The 18,892-nt window shown below is 38.3% G+C and overlaps 2 long non-coding RNA genes across 5 annotated transcripts; one reads left to right on the forward strand and one right to left on the reverse strand.

Moving 5' to 3' along the window:
• Nucleotides 1-673: 673 nt before the first annotated feature.
• LOC102080567 (uncharacterized) lies at nucleotides 674-11,544 on the forward strand. Of its 4 annotated transcripts, none has more exons than XR_002057002.2 (5): nucleotides 674-813; nucleotides 3,267-3,424; nucleotides 5,570-5,644; nucleotides 6,004-6,035; nucleotides 8,396-11,544. It is a non-coding gene; the product is annotated as an uncharacterized LOC102080567 (long non-coding RNA). The 4 variants fall into 4 exon arrangements; XR_002056999.2 differs by lacking the exon at nucleotides 8,396-11,544 and adding an exon at nucleotides 6,623-7,818; XR_002057000.2 differs by lacking the exon at nucleotides 8,396-11,544 and adding an exon at nucleotides 6,626-7,818.
• An 863-nt stretch (nucleotides 11,545-12,407) lies between these two features.
• LOC112842750 (uncharacterized) lies at nucleotides 12,408-18,631 on the reverse strand. The gene is made up of 3 exons (XR_003214760.1): nucleotides 17,583-18,631; nucleotides 17,213-17,296; nucleotides 12,408-14,736 (listed from the first exon to the last, which is right to left on the reverse strand). It is a non-coding gene; the product is annotated as an uncharacterized LOC112842750 (long non-coding RNA).
• Between the last annotated feature and the right edge of the window lie 261 nt (nucleotides 18,632-18,892).

Below are 18,892 nucleotides of genomic sequence, written 5' to 3' on the forward strand. Positions count from 1 at the left end.
ACTTGCAGGCCTTCATTTTTTTTCCTCAATGTTGTAGAGCTCACTCTGCGTCTCTTGGTGTGTTGCCTCCATGTTTTAGAGCTTGCACTGTATTTCTCTGTACTTCTCTTCTACTTGAGTTTTCTACTCTTGCATTTCTTTAACCCTGTTGTCCAGGTGTTATTTTTCATATTTTTTTAAAAACAGTCCTAACTCAGCTAGGTTAAGTTCATCTAGTTCATCGTCAAAAATATTAAGTTGAACTAACTTTAACTATTTTGCACATTAAGGACCTGCTACTTAAAAATATCATTTAATTTGATGTATTTTTTAAAATTATATTGCAGTCATAGTTGGAAGGTTTTGATTCCTGAGTTAACGTACATAAATGATATGTCTTTAGTCTGATATAATTACTGGACTGATTTAGATTCTGAGAAAAGAACGAAGTAAAAGTAAAATGTCCTTGTTGCTCACATGTTCTTGCATTTACACTGGATCCTTTAATGAATGTATTTTTGGTTTGTTGGGGGGGGTTAAAAAATTTACATTTTTAAAAAAACATTTGTTTTTTATATATTCAAATGAATTTATTGAGGCCATTTAGAAAAATGTGTATGAACTGCAAGCCTTAAAAAGAGTCAGCTGCTTTTATTATTTTGAAGATCCTTTAATGAGGTAATTTCCTGTTTATTATGGAGCTCCGCCCACTTGTCTGCAGTAGCTTTTGAAATGTGAGAAGGTGGGATAGAAGACTCATTAAAAGGCCAGAGACACCAGCCATTAGGTGGCTCTGCATTCATTACTGTTGACCATTAACAGCATTGTGTCATAGTAAGTATTCTGCTTTTCTTTGTATTTCTGTTTTCCAAGACATTTTAGTGCCATTAGCTAACAGCTAATGAGCTAACACAGTCATTTGACAAAGTTAGATGAGTTCCCCACAGTAGCTGTTTTTTAAACTGTAGACCTCGTTTTTTTTTACAAGGTTTTTGAATTTTTTCTTCTTTCGTTTTTTGTTTTGATACAATATTCTATATTGTCGTTATTAACCTTTTCCAAGCCAAGATCACTTTACACATGTAGATGAAGGCCAGAATCTACCAATTGAAATTCTAAGAAATAAAATTCTACAAATGCATACATACTGAAAAATATTGAGACTTTTATTAAAAAACAGTCAGCCTCTCTTACATTCTCTGCCAGTCTTTTTAAATTTGGGAAGTGTGACAGTCTCCCCTTTCTCAGCTGTATGGTCCACAGACCTACCTTGGCTTTGAATGCTTTGACAGTACTTATCATATGTGCCAAATCTTTGTCCTTGCCTTGCAGCTCAGAGTTGAGCTCATTTAATTTAGTCATCAAGTCTTTGAGAAAGCCCAAATCAAGAAGCCACGCCTCAGTTCTTCGTGATTCTTATTTGCCTTTATGGAGTTAACAATTTTTACAACAAGTGATATGAGGAAAAACCTGCAACTTTACTAGTGGGTGGATGCTGTTGTGTCACACAGTGATAACTTTGGAAATCTGGAAACTTTAGGTCTTTGTGGCATAAAGCTATAAAACCGGAATGTGTGCCTTGCATCACTGATCCGCTTTGCTTATTATAAATTGTTGATGACCTCACCGGCTGTGTTCCTGACTGAACTTAAGCACAAGTAGCTTATTTAGTGTCTGAAACTTTCAGCTGAATTGTCCTACAGACTCTATAGCCTGAAAACTTTCATTAGTAAGCAAATGAATGCAAAATTATCTGTCTCCACTGGTTTCATCTAAATGATTACTTTGTGAGCTAAGGGTCTGTAAAGAGGTGGATCTTATCATACCACAATTTCTATTCCAGCCTTTCCAAGATTGTCTCACTCTGTTGATGATGTATGCTGGGTCCATCTCGAGTAACTTTACTTCTAGAGCACTTTATCAAAAAGCTCTCAGCCTGCCTCCTTCTTAGGTAGCCCTCTGGCTGTGTTCACACTACAGTATAGTTCTGCTGATTCTGTATGGGTATCAGTATCAGCTGAGCTTAACAGGCCTGTAGTAGAGGTCCCCCAACTCCCCACAGCAGGGAGCAAATGCAACTACAGTAAGTCCGGAGGGGAAAACATAAATCAGTTACCGCCTGCACTGCAAGCTTTGTACAGTTCTGTACGTTTGTTTTCTAAGGCAGGTGGTTTGGGTGCAACCTCATGAAAGCTGAGTCAGCAAGCTTTCATCATGTTGGATTGTGAAGTGTGAACACATTTGTTTTTTGGGGTTTTTTTTATGTGACAGGATAAACCTTTGTGAACTCAAATCTGGATTTGTCTAATTTCTGTATGTTACCCAGTGGTTCTCAAACTGTAGAGCTTAAAACCACCTAAGGGAAAGTGAAAAAACAAAAGGCAAAAAACAACTTGTTTTGTCTTGTGAAGTGGTGCATAGTAGAAAACTTTGACAACCTAAGCTGGGACATTTAAACGGTCTTTTGTGTCATTTTTACAGAAGCAACTCAGGTCTTCACAAAAAGCAGAAGTGCATTCTTAAGTGCAAAACAACGTGATTTAAGGGCTCTGAGATATTTGTCTGTCTGGGTATAGGTTATCTTGAAGCTCTGGAAACGAGGCCCTTTCAGGTGGTTATATGTGGATGCTGCAGTCATTTAGCTGGTTTGAAAAAGGGGATGGCAACCTCTTTCCTTATTAACTACTATCTTTTGTGTCAGTTTTTCTTCTTATCCATCCATTTTTCTTTAGTGCTTATCATATTTGGAGCTGGAACTTGTCCCAGCAGTCAGATGGCAAAATGCGGAGTATGCCCTGGACAGGCCCCAGTCCATCACAGAACTAACTTGCAGAAACCTCCAGGGATGGAAGTCAGTTCCTCAAGTTAATGCTAATAGACTTCTACCTAAAAATGTCCAACTACTTTAGGTCTGACTTCTTTAAAGTCTGCTACAAATAAGGTTTTCGTGTCTATAGCTAATTTAACCCTGTGTAACTTGTGGTGGAATTTTCTGTTAATACAGTCTGCATGCGATCAGCTGTGGCCAAGCTTTTTAATTACTGGATGTAGGAGAACAAAACAGACATCAACCATCACAGTTATACAGTCAGGAGAGCTCTGCTCTCGGGACGTCTCAGCTCCTCTTCTATACCCTCACACACAATAGTTGTGGCTAATCTAATTTTTACATCACTTCCACTTTCCCACGCTGTCAAGCTTATTGCAATGTCAAGCTTCTTCAGGCCAATCAGCCTCCACTATGCGCACTTTAAATCTGACTGCTCATCTGTCATTCTCCCTTGCAGACGTCCTCGTCCAACCCACCATCCTCCCCATCTTTGCCTCTCCCATGTTATTTGGCTCCATTCAAGCCTGCGTCTTCATCTCCACCACCAACGCCTGGACTCCACGGGGTCCTGTCCTAATCTCTATCACTGCTGGACCTTCAGGTCAAGGTCACCAGGTTTTGAACTCTTGCAAGATTTTTAGTACATGCATCTATGGTATGGATTTCAGAATCCTATGTCATCTTGTTCTCGAGTTATTGCATTCAGAGACTTGGGTGTCCAAGCCACCTACCCACCCGGTGAGGTGATGACAATGCCACATCAGGTTTTTACAGCTAAGGGATAAGATAAGATAAGATGACCTTTATTAGTCCCACAGGTGGGAAATTTGTTTTGTTACAGCAAAAGTGCAAAGTTATGTAGCAGAAATTAGAAAACACTGGAATGCAATAAAATACAATAAAATAAAATACTATATACAATAGAATAAAATAGAATAGAATAATATATACAATAGAATAAAATAGAAATACAAATACTATATACAACTGAGTAGGAAAATACAAAAATACAACTTCGTCAGAAGAATAATTGCACAAGAATTGCACATATAGCAGTCTTATTGCACATGTGTGGGTTTGTGTGTTTGATCAGCTGCAAAAGTCTTTATTGTGGAGTCTGACAGCAGTGGGGAGGAAAGACCTGCGAAATCTCTCCGTCCCACACCGTGGGTGCCGCAGTCTCCCACTGAAGGAGCTGCTCAGTGCTGTCACAGTCTCCTGCATGGGGTGGGAGATGTTGTCCAACAGGGATGACAGCTTAGCCACCATTCTCCTGTCACTGACCACCTCCACTGGGTCCAGAGGGCATCCCAGAACAGAGCTGGCCCTTCGGATCAGCCTGTTCAGATGAAAGCTAAACTGAAACTGAAACAAGCAAATCCACTCTGGAAACTAAGCTGAATTAAAAACAAAAAGTGAAAACGAAAACTAATGAGAAAATCTAAACTATAATAACTCTTCTTTGCACCCTGAAAAAGGGCACAAACTGATAAAGCTTGTGCTCTAACCTCTGCAGGCTTCTTCTTCTTCTTCTTCTTCTACTAGCTCTCCAGGCATCTTGGAGGTAATCTGTGGCAGACAGAAAGTCTGCCCTCTTTACAGTTCATGGATGCAGCTCAGCTTGTCAGTGTTACCTGATAACTTGGCAATCCACCCTCTTCCCCAAATATCTAAATATATTAAAAAAGCTTGTACATATGCTAAAAAATTGCTTTGACTCCAGAATTTTTTTGCCCAGAACCTATGGATGATGTCAACTTCATCTTTTTGTTATTCTGACTGCCAGATAACTGGTGAGCCTGTTGTCTTCACGCCATGTTCAGCAGCCCAGAGTCAGGGTAATTGAGCTATCTGGATAAAGCTTTTCTTCAACTCTGCACTTACATGCAGCACTGATGCTGAGGAAGAGCTGTACATTGGCAGCTGTATGAGAAGAGTAAACGTATCTACCGTTCAATAACTTCAAATTACAACAAAAATACAATCCAAGTAAATCCACATTAAACCCCAGTGCATAAGTAATTTATGAACTACATGATTAATTTCCGCACTATAATTGAGCTGATGATCTGGGCTCAGACAAATTTCCTCCCAAAAACATTTTTAATGAAGGAGGCAAATTGAAATGCTATTTTCAGGTTTAATGAAACCCCTTCTCCTCCGTTCCTTAATTAATCCATTAATGCACAAAAATAGAGAAGCTCTGGTGGAATCAATTTACACTCAGCTGATTGACATGTTGATTAATATCTTGTCAGCTGTCTTCATGTTAAAACTTTATTCCTTTTTTGAGAGTATCGGGCTGCTTGGACATCCATATTCAAATAGTTGAACATCAAGAATTATATATATAGAATTAGCAATGGTGTATTTTCATCCAGAAGCAAATCCTTGTGTTCCATTTAACTCTACACTTGAACAATGGATTAGCCATGAGGATCATCCTACTGTACTAAATGGGTTTTGATTAAGCATCATTGCTTCACTGGATGCAGTAGTAATAGAACATCCCTTCACTGTCTGGGTTTTGGTGGGCTCCTGCTACTTATTTGCCTTCTTTTACTCTCTCCCTTTCTCTTTGCTCTCCGGTGGAGTTTGGGAATGGTTCTGGTATCTCCTGTTACATCTGCTTCTTATCTACTCATTATCCAAAGATTTAAACAGCCATCTGAAATCTTCAATCTTTGCCAAGTTGTTATAGTAACTTGTGATTTACTTACCTGGGAGGTTCTAATTATGTGACCTCATCTTCTCTCCTAGTTTTCTTCCTGATTCATGCTTTGACTTGACCAAGAGTAACCCAGCAAAATCAAGAAATCTCCAAAAGGTTCATCGGTAAAGCAAGGACCTACCTAAAAAGTCAAGCTAGCAGCTTGTTGTCACACTTACCTGAAACTCTCAACTTTACATCTTTCACCATCCCAGCTCCCTACAACATTTACCTGCCTTACCCTCCTGCAAGTCTTCAAGAAAAACACAAGTGCAAATCCAGTAAAATCTGAAGGAATAATTCTATCCAAATACTCTCATGAAAGCATCCTCCATGCTGGCAGTCCTCCAGTTCCCCACTGCGCAGTCCTTGTGCTGCAACACTTACTTGAATCATTCTTTGACTATAATAATTTTATAAATATCACAGCATTATAGTGATACTGATTATAGTGATTGATTAAGCACTCTGCTTTTTTCCGCAGCATTCGGTAAAGATTTTGGTGCTGTCTTCATGGTAAGTAGTAAAGATGTATTTAAAATAAATGCACAGGTGGTAATAGTTAAGGAAATTGAAGTCCTCTTTCAATTTAACAAATGTGTATGCCAAAAGGATCGCCAGTTTAAAGGAAAACCAGCATAGGGTCCTACGGGCCACAGTGTGTCACTAGCACAGCTTCAGTGTCCTTTGGCTTTGATTTTCAAAGTGTCTTGAACTCTACTGGAGAGATGAACACAACTTTCAAAAGATATTTACTCATTTGGTGCTTTGGTGGTGGAAGAGCTGCTGAACTCATCAGTCCAAAATCTCCCACAGTGGTTAACCAATCTCGATCTGGTGCACAGATGAGTTATTTTGAGGATTTTCATCCTGAAACGATTATTTAGTGAGCCTGCGTTCACTTCGAATGGGATCTGTCATTGTTTTACTCTTTAAAAATCAGCGTTAGCCACAAAAAGCCACATGTTCATTGGGCTCTCATAGAGAGGGCAACAAAATAAGAAGTTTGATGTAAGTATGTCATAGACTTATTTCTTTTTCAGCCATTATGCTGATGTTTAATTGTCTGAGCTTTGCAACAGTAGAGGTGTTGTGTAATCCAGCAGCAAGCGTGTTAATTCCTGGAAGAGATGAGCTGCAGTGGACCGACCAACAGCTCAGACGTCTGGCGCTTCGAGGAGGCTGCTGCCGGTCTGATCAGCTTTGTTCCAAAACAATCGAAACCTGAAATGCCCTGAAAGGGAGACCGACAGGATTAGAGAAGTTGCTGTCTGTTGTTGTCTTAACACCAGTGTTTCAGAGATAAAACATAAAATTATTCAGAGTTCGCTTTTAATGCTGTTGTTTTCTTCTCTGCCCTGGTTTTATACTGTAAATCCAGGCTTAGTCTATGAAACACCTTGAGGCTATTTTTAATGTTAGTAAATCAAGGATGTTGTCTAAATACACTTTCATATATATAGCCTCAGACAGGAGTCACTGCAATCATTTGCATCTGTATGTATTATTGTAGGGTCTACCTTACAAGCACCTTGAGGCGACTTGTTGTGATTTGGCGCTGTATAAATAAAATTGAATTGAATTGAATCAGGCAGTGTGAGCCAGAGCAGAAGGGGTTCAAGACCCTCACAGTGGTGCAGAAGAAAATCTTTCAAGCAGACTAAATATCTCCTGCTCACCTACTTTATATTGATTGGAACTTTTTTCTGAGGCCCAGTCATGTTTGTTGGTGTTACTATTTTTTTTTTTTTTTTTTCTTCACTGACAAATTTGATGTTTTATTAAATAATTAAATATTTTTTTCCAAGAGTGAGATGAGAACAAAAAAGCACTGGAGCTGGACACTGATTAGTATAACTTTCATCTGGGTTTCGAGTGAAATCGTGTTACATAATTCATATATAACTCAAACCTGAGCTATCAGTTCTTCAGATTTCATGTCCTGTTGATTTTGACAGGTGGCACTGACTTAAAGTGCATGCATTGTGTAAAAAATAGCTTGCAAGTGCTGACAAATGCCCGTGTTTAATCTTTTACAAAGAAGGCAAAGAGGCCTGCTTTCTAAACTGCAGAAAGTTGCCAGGAAGCTAATGCTGGCTTTGAACTCAGGACCTTTTTGCTGTGCGGCAACAGTGCTAACCACCGTACCACCGTACTGCCCTGGTACTAAATGTGTTCATGGAAATCTACAGTAGAAGTAGATTTTAACTCCTTTCCCCCCCGCAAAATACGAATTAATTGGCTGGGTGGTTAAGATAAATGTTAGTGTTGCAGGGGACCTTCGCTGCATGTCACCCTTCCTCCCACTGTGTTTGCAGTCAACCTCTCACTGCAGAGTGACCCAATAAAACACAATACAGCATAGGTGGGAGTTTTTGTGGGACATGTTGCTAATGCTGAATAATACAATATGAATATTTATGAAGTTTTGTTCATATATAACTGTTTATAGCTAACTAAAATCATAAGCTCTCTTACTGTGAATGAAAGTGAAGGCAACTAGTTCCTAGTTTAGTGGATGGACTGAGGAAGTGAAAATCCTGAGGTAAATGGGGTTTATATAGAACAGAATCATAGAAAGCTACCCTATAGTTCCAGAATATAAAAATGGACCTGGAAAGAAACAACATTTTAATGTTAACTTCAAATCAAGTAGTGCATTCTTATTATGGTCTCTTTGTTTAATGCAAAGTAAGTGGGTTTTAGTAATAAGTACAAATGGATAATGCAGCTGCCTTAAATTATATCAGATACACCAAGCATGAGTCTTACAATACTAAGTATACTTTCCCTGGACCTGTAGTGATAAAGACATATAGCTGCAGACAGACAAAAGACTGTCAGCTCAACAAACCCTCATTACTCTCCTCTAAAAGATCTGATGAAATGCAGCTAACCTGCAGTCCACCCAGCAAAGGCAGGAAAAACCTCTCTGGTGAAACCTGCCACCGCCCTCATCGGACTGCCAGCCTGAAGGCATTTCTCACCACCTGTCAGGTAAGGATTAAACAAAGCAGAACTATCGACACCTGAGGCTCTCTAACGCTCGCTAACAATTCACCTTCTTACACAAAACCCCAAGAAAAACAGACAAGTGTGGATCTAGTTAGCAGTGAGCATCGTGCACTTTTTTTAAAAATCATTAATTCTTGGTGAACTTCATTAAATCCAGACAGCAGAGATAATTAAATGGGTACTTGTCTAGTTGGTGTTTGTGCCCCTGATTAATATTATATATTCTTAAATTTAATCTTCTCAGTGGGACTTGATTGATCACAGATTGTCAAAGGATTGACAGTAGGATGATGTGAAGGTGATCTGAGTGATACTTGTTTGTTAACTTTGTCCCAGATGAAGTTTATTTCATCACGTCAGTCTAACTACTTTGTGTAGAAACATTTTGTCAGCGGCTAATTACGACTTCCTCTTTGCTGTGTAGTTTTAATTATGTCTGGCATATGTTGTTGAAATTGGCAAAGGTGAAATGACATTTTAATGACTTTTGTTCAAATGTTGCTGCAGTTCGGTGCTTTTAGAAAGGTTACGTGACTCGACTCAAAGGTTTGTGCTGCTTAGAAGCCCAAAAGGAAAGCAGATAAGGAAAACAGAAATTCTGACTCTGTTATCACATAACAGAGCCTCTTCTTACTAAAGGGTGACCTGACTACTTTTGTACATCATATCTACATTAGTAGAGACAAACTTCTTTTTTTTTTTTTTGTATAGAACAGTCAAAGTATATTTTCTTCACTTCCTTCCAGGTAACTTTTAACCTTAAACCTTATTGATGGACCCACTCGATACAGACTCTGAACAATATTGAGCTGCAGAGCATTATAAAGTCACAAAAGTTTGTCTTGAATCTTCCTAATAGTTCAAGAAATCTGTCAATTGGTCTTTTTTTTTTTTTTTTGTCTGTTTGTTTCAGACTTAGCCAGTGTATTGCTCGGTGCAGGAGTAAGTGTAGTGCTCAGTCAAAGTGTTTCCCGTGACTGCTGGGCACTACCTGCTCAATGCTGGGTGTGGGGGAAAGGATGCACAGTCTTTGTAAGGATCATAACTGACATTATTTGTATTTCAGTGCTACAGCTGTACTCTACTGAAACCCAATTCAGATGCTAAAATAAAGTTGTAACCATGTAACAGATCTGGGAGGGAAACAAATGTGGATTGAAAAAATATGTGAGGGCTGGACAAAACGCTCTGCAATTTGTGTGGTTTGAAAACAAGATTCTTAATTTGTCCAACAAATTATGGAATAACAAAGACATAGTTTTTGTATTTTTGTCTCAACACAACACCATGCTGGACTTTAAATCAGTCATCATGGCTGTGAAAAGCAGACTCAGCTTTAATTCGAGGGGTTTAATAAAAATTTTGCAGAAAGCCTTTAGGAATAACAACCATTTTCATACACAATCTCCCACTTTTTTTTTTTTTTGAGTCTGAAAATTAATTGGACAGTTGATATCAAGCAGTTTCATGGTCAGGTGGCCCTGTTCCCTTATTTCATGATGACAAAAAAAATACAAAAGTTCAAATTACAAAAAAGAGTTTTGTTCTTATGAAAACTCTAACTCTTGTGACTCTTCTTTAAACACTAACCACAAAAAAAAAACACAGATCATACTCCCTGCACAAGTGATACTGTAAAAGGTACCAAAAAAACATTTTCTATCCATCTCCTTACTGGTGATCCAGATTAGGCACCAGCCCATGCATCCACCTAACATAAAGTGAGAGGTAAGCTACACTTTGGACAGCTCGCCAGGCCATCACAGGGCAAGAAAGCTCACATCAACCTATGTCCAATTTTGAATGGCCAATTAACCAAATGAGTCTGTCTTTGAAATGTGGGAGGAAACCAGAGTAGCTTGAGGAAACTCCCACAGGCACAGGGACAACATGTAATCTCCAGAAAGACTCCAGACAGGTTTGAACCCAGGACTTTTTGCTATGAAGAGGCCATACTAACCTGCCTACCATGCTGTCTCCAATAGTGAACTTTGGGTTATGTATTTATTCTGTGTGAATAAAACACTTGTACCATTTGTCCCATGATGGACTGTCAGCCTGTTGAGTTTATACCCTGCCATTTGCCCAGTGTTAGCCGGGATTGGTTTCAGCCCTTCTTAGCGCGAGTTAAATACTTAAGAAAAAACAATGATTTTGTTGCTTCACTGAAGAGCTGAATTATAAAAGAAAAACACAAAAAACATCTAGATAATACAAGATTGGGTGGAATGAGCCACTATTTTCCACAGTTAAATCTACTTATAGCAAAATGTAAGAAATTAAAATTGATTTCAAAAGAAACCCCGACTACGAGAAATATAATCCATAGAAATGCACACAACATCACCACAAATGGTTCAAGATGTGAATATTTGAGTAGCCTTGTAAGGACGTGTGGCAGAGCAAAGAGTGGACCCTAATAGGAAATGGCGGTTATGGAACAAAAGAGTAAATGTAATGTGTTCTACTAATGGTTAAAAACCTCGAAATGAAAGCAAGTAGCTGGCTGTTCGGGCGGTAAATGCACATTTACAGCATGTGTTATGGTATTGAGACATAAGAAGGATCCATAATGTTCATATCTTTTTATTCACAAATGTAAACTAAATGACGAGTTAGTCAGAATGAATGCTACAAAAAAAAGAACTTTAAGGAAGGCCTTTAAATTTAACCCAGGTCACTCGTTGTCAAAGATGTGATGGAGAAACTGTCCTTATTTGAGGCCTGGAAAATTCAATGAACTTTTCTTTGCATCACTGGTATTTGATAGAAATATGTAAATTCAGAAAGTGTGTGTTCAGAGTTTACAGGTTTTCTCAATCACTTTGGTGCAGTTCTCACATCAGGTATATCATTCCCATCACTCTTAATGCAGTTCTCAAAACAGTTGAGGCATTTTTATACTCCAGACTCACCTGTGCAAAAGACACTGTAACAATCAAACTTTTTTGATGAGTGTTAAAACATGAATAGTCAATCATTTCAACTCTCTGATAAATGATTAAAAACATGTCACCACCCTTAAAAAAAAAAAAAATGGTTCCGCAAAAATGAGGGCCTAATGTAGAGTAGATTTTTTTTAACTTTATAAAATTGAGAACAACAAAATGGGGAAAAAACTATATACATCAGAAAACAGACAAAGAAATTACGTACATTCTGAGAACAAAGAATGAATGTATAGTCCAGTAAAGTCATGCTACATACATTTAGCAACCACTTTATTAGTTACATCTGTTCCACTGTTCATTACAGTAATCCACATATCTAATCATCCTTTTACATCAGCAGCAGCTCAAAGCACTTAGGGATGTAAACATGGTCAAAACAGCCTGCTGAAACCAAACCGAGCCTCAGAATAAGGAAGAACGATGAATGAATGTCGCATTGCTTTTGTTGTCAGATGGCCTGGTGTGAGTATTGTATTACATTTTTAGAATTAAAATACAAATTTAATGCCACAAACTTGAGTTGTCATATACATCTGTGAGTTTATGTGCACAACAGTATGCACATGTGGTCTGTGCATGTACACGCATGAAGAATTTGACCTTTGTTCCTTAAATTTATGGCATTGTTTCTATGCTGACTGATATGCTGCTCAGTGTATTATACTCCCAATAATGTGTTTTTGCTATGGGAACAGTGGATCCATTGATAGCTTTACTAATCTGAAAGTCATCTATATTTTTATTTTTGTAGTTTTCCATTTGTATTTAGGCCGATGCATGGCCGATTCTGTGATGTGTGTCTGTTTCTACCTGTGCTGATGCTAGCATGGCTAAAGCTCGCCAAGCAACAGTATATATGTGAAACAAAGCAGAAGGATATACTCATAAAAAGAACAGAATCATAATAATATAAAACCACGAGCACTGCAAATGTAACAAAAATATGTTGACATCAAATGGTATGTTATTTATATCTATATGACATGTATATGAAACAATGACACATACCAGAAACACAGAAAATGGACTGTAATTAATTTCAGTGTGTGCAAACATTTTTTAAAATGTTCAGATTAAATGTTTTACATGTCGTGGTACAATGACTATGTACAACTCCAGCATTATTTGGACTCACTTGGTGTAGTATCGTGTACTTCAAGCTTTCCACTTAAACAGGAATTTTAAAAATATATATATTTGCTTTCATTATTTATTACAAAGATACTCAAACATGTGATGGTACACTGAAATTGGCCTTGGGATGCCTCTCTGCACATATACACACCTTCACCCCCTCACCCCACACCCACTCTCTACCCCGCATCCTCCGAGACTGCACCTTGATGTGTTGTTGACGGAGTTGCAGAGATTTTTTCCAGGGTTTTTGAAGGTTATGAAAATAACTCATTCATTCAGCTTAAAACTGAAACGGAAGCATCAGTCTATTTGGGGGGAAATGTAAAATGCACGTTAATATGATGCTTGGTAATAGAAGCTCTACAGTGTTTAATATCAGAATTTTAATTTGAAATAATGCACAGCTAGTATCTACATGCAAACGGATTTTTATGGATAAGCAACCTTGCAATGTGCTCTCATTGCTGTTAGTTAACCAGCTGAATGGTGATTCATTTACTCCTGCACTGAGATGTTAATCAAAATTTCATATTCCCAGTGACACATTAAACATATTAAGAGTGCTCTACTGACTTACAACTGCACTCTAATAACACTGTAAAAAAGATGGTTCAAAGCAGAAGGACCAGAGATGACAACTTTAATCAATTTACTTTTTCTTTGGTCCTTCATTTGTTGCTTATATTTATGCACGCCCTTGTTGTGAGATAGAAAGTGTTATGCTAGTTTTGGCTAAGGTACCCTCCAGCTGTAGGATGCTGAGAAGCTACAGAAGCTGCAGAGATTGCTTTTCTCCAGAATTTCCCCCACAGTATATCCAAAGTATTTCTACAGACTGAATTTAACCTTGTCCATTACACTGCTCAGATTTCGCTGTTTTAAGTGTTTTCTTACTTTTAAACTATTCAGTGAGATTGATGTTAATCAATAAGGAAATTATCCACATCCCAAAATTCCTGTCTCTTTAACTCTCACTGATACTGCAGTAGCAGCTGAGAAGAAGTTAGTTGTTGCAAGATAACTGGTCAGAAAGAACAAATAGAGTCGTTTTTGCCAAGCCTCAAGCTTCAGTACTTACTGCTGCTGGATTAATATTAGTATAATGTGGTTAGGACTTTTGCCTCACAGCAAGACGGCCCTGGGTTAAAATTCACCATCTGGCCTTTCTGTATTGAGTGTGCAGGTTCTTCATGTGTCTTTGGGTACTCCGGCTTCCTCCCATAGCCCAAGAGATTGCCTATAGGTGTGAATACAAGTGCGACTGATTGTCTGTCTCTCAGTGTTAGCCCTGTGATAGACTGGCGACCTGACTGTGGTGTACCTTGGCTCACCTTACAGTAGCTGGGATAGACTCCCCTTGACCCTGAACTGGATAAGCGGAAGAGGATAGATGATTATTGTTATTATCGATATTTAATTTTTAAATATCACTCATCGGTTCATCAGTTTCAGTGTATCGTGACACACCTGCATTAGATGTAACAATGTAAACCATTTCAAGACATGCACACAGTTCCCTGTAGACAAACTCCTCCAGCTCCAATGAAGCTGGAGTCCAACGCCTGTTAGGATTTGTAGATCTGCGACTCTGTGGCAGTTCCATGTTGGTAAAATCCTGCACCTTGAAGCAGCTGTTGTGATTTGGTGGTGTAAAAATGAAATGAAATTAAAGTGAATATCTATATCTACCAATTCAACCACACAGAAAACTTGAGGTTTCCTGAATTATACACATATAACACTATCCAATTAATCCAACCCCGATTCTCATGCAATACACTGATATCTATTGTAGCTGTAATATGTTATATTTGGACTCTAGAAAGCACCAGATACAACAGTGGGTAACTCATTGTGCTATTTGACTTAAATGGCTCTTTAATTTCCAACAGAGGAACTCTCATTCCAGCCCTTAGTACCTAGAATGCAGTAGAGAGTTTACAGTACACAGAAGACTGGACTTCTTTGTAGAACTCGTTAATTTTGCTCCCTCTTTTCTGGCTCCCAGCAGCTTGATCTCTGCTCTGCTCTCAAAGAAACTCTGAGTGTCTTTTCTGCTTCAGCCAACTGGCCGGCCGGTCAGGCAGCAGGCCTCCAACAGCCTGCAGCTGCTGCTGTGAATATAAAGCAGAGGCAGAATGCACTGATCACCAGCTCGCTCCATCTGCTATTCAACACAAATACAACCGTGGACAAAAGGCGAAGCAGTAGCCCGGGCTCACATCATTCAGCTGCAATCTGACTCATCATGTTAGAGACATTTTGAGCCTTTAATGCCTCACTTTACTCCATTATCTACTAATAAATGTGCTTCTCCCTTACATTTCATGATGCAGGATGATTCCACTGCTTTGAGTCAGAGAATTTCATCTTGGAAAGAAATGTGCTTCGAGATGTTTGAAGGCATAGGGACGATTTGCAAGTTTAACTTGTGAAATACTCTACTGGCAATGAGTTCATTAATAGCTGGATTGGTTTGTGGCAGCACTAGTCAGTCACTTTAGCTTTCTGGGAGTCTTGTACTAGAGACTGTACATCATTTAATTTGATGAAGAGTTTAAATTAGCTGTGTAAAACTATGAGCAATTGCTAACTGTGAGTTTGGAACCTAATTAATTGAGTTTCTGGCAGGACTGCCTGAAAAACATTCCTCTTTTAGGGTGTTTATACTCAGGAAGTTAAAAAGAAAGTGCAACACTGCAAAGAAGTTATAACAGCTTCTTTGTTGGACTTTCCAGCTTTTTGTTTCCTCAGAGTTTGGTGCCGTCAACCTGCTCTTACCTCAGGGCCTCAAACAATGCCATTTTGATCTGTGACAGACAATCTACCATTAAGCCACGGTTCATTCCTGTTTAGACATTTTTCCCTCCGCCAAGGAGGTCATGTTTGTTGGTAGTGTTTGTGTGCATGTGTGTAATTTTTTCTGGCTGTAAACATCATAATTTGTTTTTAATGAATTCCAGTAAAACTTTGTAAGGGTGTAGAGTAGAATCATTTTAACAACCCATTAAAATTTGGCTTACACCCACCACGGTCTTCAAGGTTAATTCGAAAATTACCAGAACAGTCTTTGAACTTAGAAACTATGAGGTGCTGTGTCAACATTTACAAAGCAACTTATAAAGACTTAAAATATCATCTCAATTTTATTACATTCACATCTGCCTTTCTTTCAAGTTGACCCCAAAATGTGTTATATCTTTAAGGAATGTGTTGCTAAGAGAAAACGAATGAAGTGCCTAGTTAGTTATTATGTAATAAGCTCAAGTTTTATATGTTCACTTATTTACAAATCTATACTTTTTATCCATTACTAACTTCTACATATTAATATAATCAAAGGAAACGCCTGTCATATTACCTTCATCTGATTTTTACTACACACTTATTTAAAAAGAAAAAAAAAACCCAAAGTGAATGTGCTGCCCTTTAAGGGAGGCATGATAATTTGTGAGGGCAGAATAGTGAATATATACAAAATACAATATTGGTCCCTTAAAAGTAAATACTGCCCAAAGAGTGAGGTGCCATATGGAGGTTTGCCCAAGTGCTTCTTATTTGATTAGTTTTCTTTCTACCCTCTCTTTATCTTTACTTTTGCTTTCATTTCTGTTCAGTTAGGTCTAGGCACCAATATTTGCTTCAACTTTAGGAAAAGATGTTGATTTTGGTTCAAATACACCTCATTCAAAGAAACCCTACAAGTTGCAAAATGATGCTAAATGGTACCCAGCATGTTCAAATGTAACTCCAGGGCATCTGCAAGCATTTACATGAGCCATCTAACTGTTGAGGCAACCGGTGAGTGACAGCACCAATATGCGCTTCCCTGTTGGACAAATGCAAAACTTCAAATGTCAAAATTTATCATAGTTTATTCCCAAATGCCCATTATCATAGTCGCTGATAATGGTCATAGAATGCACAGTGAAATCAGTTGGGCTGTTCCCAGCATTTGGTCCCCATGGAGATGAATAAAGTTTAAAGTATGTTTTAAAAGTTGCTTACAAAATGCTTGGAAGCACAGGCCTACCTGTGCAGTAGCCCATTCACATGCTGAAAGCTGTTATATTTATTTGATAATGTTTATTCATCATGCTGGTAATTTTGCTGCTGAATCTTGTGGGGAAAAAAGCTCAACTTTAATCATTTTTTTTTTTTTTTTTTTTTGCATTGGGTTGGAGATGTGAGCATCTCTAATGAGATCGACCACAAACATTATCTCTGCACCATCTAACCTGCAGCATTTCATTAACTCGGTGTCGAATATTTCCCCTAACCCCCCACCCACCCTCCCTCTCTCTTTTCTGCTGTTTTCTCCTCAGAAACTGTGAAGTCTGTTCCCAGAAAGTTGATTCTGTTCATTTGGATGCAGCGTTTTCACTGAGACAAACGTTTCATCGCTCATCCACATGACTTCTTCCTTCTCAGCTGACTGCAGCTTTCCCAAACTTTATGAATAGTCGTCTCTTAACAGTCGTCCTTTGGGACCATTTGTAAACAAAACAGGGAAAAAATCCTCTGGTTGCTAGGCAGCATTACAACATGATAATGTGATATAGATAAAACCTTCAGAGGCCTAAGACGTACCTGCGTGCCAGGTTTGGTTGCTCCCAGTCAGAGATTTGGTGTATTATAGTAAGATTTGTCTCCATGCCCTGTTAGAAAAAGGTCCTGATTTGTAGAAACAAACACGATATGACTGTAAAGTGGCTCAGACAGCACGAATGGTCTCAAATGAAAAGCTTCTCTCTCTTATCAATATTTATCCAAAGACTTGCACAGAAATACTAACAGATCCCAAGTTGATCCTTTCACCTATTTTCACACTCTGTCAGGAGGAATTTTCAGCTCTGCTCATGAAGTATAATGAAATGAATTTAAGCTAAATGGAGATGCAGAGATTAAAAAATACCCATCATAGATGAAGCCATAATTAAAAACCATCTATATTACTTACTTTCAGTTGTATTTACATCTACACTGGCCTCCCTCTCCCTCTGTGCTCATTCTCATGCAGCTCCTCGTTCTTTTTTTCTGAAGTCCATTCAGCATCTCTGTTTAGCTGTGCAGGAAGTTACCATGGTAAAGGAAAAATATTTCATTAATTGCTATGTGGTGCAGAAGTAACAAGTTGCTGGTCGGGGATCAGGTTCAAAATCTGCTGAAAGCTTTTACCGACCAACTTGGCAGGTCAGAGAAAGAAATTCCTCTGCGTTTGACAGAAGAGGAGATGGTTTAGTGCAGTGAAGGATCCATTGGGAGCTGATGGTTGAATGAGTGCTCAAATAAAAGCAAGTTTGCTTGCATTTATTCAATCACTAAACCTTTTACTTCTTTGGTTTGGTTTATTCTACAAAGTGGGAGTGAGGCAATCTAGTGTCATCAATTAGTCTGCGATCTAAAAAGTTTAGCTTTCATCAGCTTTTTATTCTTACTGAGAAACACCAAGGCAGTGATCTCATTTCTAATATAGCCCAGCAAAGATAAAAGTAAACATATAGTGTAAGCATGGAAATAAATGACTCTGATAATAAATTACAATAAAATATGAGAACATTGAAGAGAGATATGAGTCACATAATAAAACCAGTAAGAATATATAGACTAAACACAAAATTAATAAGGTACTGAAGGCAAATAAAACCTGTATATAATTTCATGAATATGTGTCAGATTTTAGATCCATCAAAGTGTTTGCTGTGATCACAACTTTACAAAAGAAAGGCAGTATCCTTGCCAGCATTAATGCCCGGGGTGCTTTTTAATTAACAGACAACTTGTCAAAAGTTAGTTTGTGGGATTTCTCACCCTCTAATGAGACCATCAGTTGTGCTGTGTTGAGCTACTGCTGGTATACATAAAAACAGTCCTATCTGCCTACGTTGGTAATTCATTGGGTAATTGTTTTCCCCGCTCAGCTAAGAAAAGCAAAGCAGCACTTAATCACCAAAAGACACCAAGTTCAGTCACAAGAACCATGAAATGCTGTGATGAAATTCTGGAAAGGAAGACCAAAAGTGGCCATCGTCATGTGTCTGGGCCTTGGAGCCAGGCTTTTATCTTTTTGTTGGCTCGTGTGGGTTTTTGGTTTTGCTCTCTGTATTTTTGTTTTTCTGTTTCAGGCTTGTAAGTCAGAGTTACTGTCTTGGTAATAGTTACTTCTTTCTTGTTTAATTTTGTAACTTTTCCACAAGTCTTTACATTCAGTTGTGTTTCTCATTGTTCTGTGTTTATATAAAAGATTTGTAGTTTTTGTACTTCTTCTTC

The sequence above is a fragment of the Oreochromis niloticus genome, linkage group LG18 (genome assembly GCF_001858045.2).
Source record: "Oreochromis niloticus isolate F11D_XX linkage group LG18, O_niloticus_UMD_NMBU, whole genome shotgun sequence".
NCBI lineage: Eukaryota > Metazoa > Chordata > Actinopteri > Cichliformes > Cichlidae > Oreochromis > Oreochromis niloticus.